This window comes from Hylobates moloch, unplaced genomic scaffold (genome assembly GCF_009828535.3).
Source record: "Hylobates moloch isolate HMO894 unplaced genomic scaffold, HMol_V3 SCAFFOLD_6, whole genome shotgun sequence".
NCBI lineage: Eukaryota > Metazoa > Chordata > Mammalia > Primates > Hylobatidae > Hylobates > Hylobates moloch.
In genome coordinates, this window is record NW_026652281.1 from 126,485,343 (window position 1) to 126,487,381 (window position 2,039).

A 2,039-nucleotide genomic window follows, 5' to 3' on the forward strand; every position below is an offset into this window, starting at 1 on the left:
GGTGATTGACCCGCGTGCAGTGGAGGAAGGTGATTGACCCGAGTGCAGTGGAGGAGGGTGACTGACTCGTGTGCAGTGGAGGAGAGTGACTGACTGGTGTCCACGACTTCACCATTGGCTATAAGCTCTGCAAGCCTAAAGGTCACTGTCATGACCTCAGGAACTTCTCATTGGCCTTGTCTCACATTAGGCCTGAGCCTCCTACAGTTCCCAGGCCTCCTCCTTCAAAGGATGTCCTCCTTTCTCCCCATGCTCTGCCCTCTTCCCCAGCTTCTCATCCCCTTACTCTCTCTCTCAGGCTGCCTGGAGAAACTCAAAATTTCTGTAACACAGGCCTCTTGTACATTGCAGGTGGGAGTACACAATGGTTACAACCTCCATGAGGGAGGTGGCTAACAGGGGATAGAGCAATATCTATGAGAATCGCAAATGCACAAGGACTTTGATCCAACAACCGCTCTTCTACGCCTCTGTCCAACAGAGGCAGTCCCATGTAGAAATGACACAAAGACCAGGACAGGCTTTGCAGCATTGTTTGTAATCACAAAGAATTTTACTTCTATCTTTTCTAATTTCTATCTTTTATTTGTGTTAAAGGAATCTATTAGCACAATAGCATCCTCAAAGTGCTCATCCTTATAGGATGGGTTGCATGACTTATTGCACATCCATGCAGTGGAACCCTATCCAACCATTCAAAGAATGAGGCAGCCCGCTGTAGAATGATACACTCCAATAGCCAATAGCTGTTATTAAGCAAATGAAGTAAGGTGCATAAGAATGTGAATAGTACACCCCAATCTGTACCCCCAAAATGCAGGGACTGTACATACGTATACTTGTAAGCGTATGTGCTTGCATTTGCACAGACTCTCCAGAAGTCTATATAAAAAGTTTAGAGTGATTTTCTCTGGGGAGCGGAATTGGGTTGATAAGAGAGTGGGGTTAGAAGGGAAGTTACTCTTCACAGAACACCTTTGTACGTCTGTGATGGTGACAATGTATAGATATTATCTATTCAAACAATAAATACTATTTTTAAATGAAAACATAAATTGCCGTTACTGTATGCTGTGGATCATTTCATTCTCTTTCTCTCCCTCTGGAGGCTGGGCCCAAGAGGCCTTACTTTTGAGTCAATAAAGTCACCTAGAAGTGAGTCGTGTCTTACCCCTCTAAGGCTGAAACAGCCACAGTCTCTGCATCTGTGTATGTGTGTGTGCGTGTGTGTGTGCGTGTGTGTGCATGTGTGTGTGCGTGTGTGTGCGCGTGTCTGCGTGTGTGCATGTGTGTCTGCGTATGCATGTGCATGTGTGTGCGCGTGTGTGCATGCGTGTCTGTGTGCATGTGTGTGTGCGTGTCTGCGTGTGCGTGTGCGTGTGTGTGCATGTGCGTGTGTGCACGTATGTGTCTGCGTGTGTGAGGAATTGTTTTCCCCTTTCCTTCCCCAGCAGCAAGTTACCTAACCCCTTTATTGTACAAATAGAAAAACTGAGGCCCAATCATCCACCCAATCTCACCCCTCTGAGTGGCTCTGAATCCAGCCTCTAGGCTTTGACTTATGCTCTTCCCTTTGCTTCAACTCCCTTCTCTGCCGTTTTTACTCTTCAGGTCACAGTGCACGCTTCCAAGAAGCTTCCCAGATCCCTCAGTAGGAAATGAGCTTTCAGTGTGCCCTATGCATCCCTGTGGCTCTGTACAAATTAGCAATTGGCTCTTTACCTACCTGCCTTCCCCAACAGAGGGTGGACGTTCCCTGAAAGCAAGGACTTGGTCTTCGTCTCTGGAGCCATAGGCCTAGTTCAGTGTGAAGCCTAGAACTTCAGTGTTTAAGACCTGAATAAATAAATGAATAAATATATGAGTGCATTAATTCCTCCATCTTCCAAAACCCTTGTTTCACTGAGCCCTCTCATATCACTTAACACTGTCTTCCTTATAGTGTAATTATTTCTGGGCATATCTGCAGTGGACACCTTCTTCCTACCTCCCTCCCTCTCTTCCTCCCTTCTTTTTTTTCTTCCTTCCTCCAGAATGTA

General features: G+C 46.2%; 1 protein-coding gene across 1 annotated transcript in view; it reads right to left on the reverse strand.

The window, feature by feature from the left end:
- The window catches only part of IL17B (interleukin 17B), a 19,207-nt gene extending 17,398 nt beyond the window's left edge, over nucleotides 1–1,809 (reverse strand). Inside the window, exon 1 of the mRNA XM_058440023.1 lies at nucleotides 1,727–1,809. The gene's annotated coding sequence lies outside the window, so the exon portion shown is untranslated. The remainder of the gene's footprint in view (nucleotides 1–1,726) is intronic.
- Between the last annotated feature and the right edge of the window lie 230 nt (nucleotides 1,810–2,039).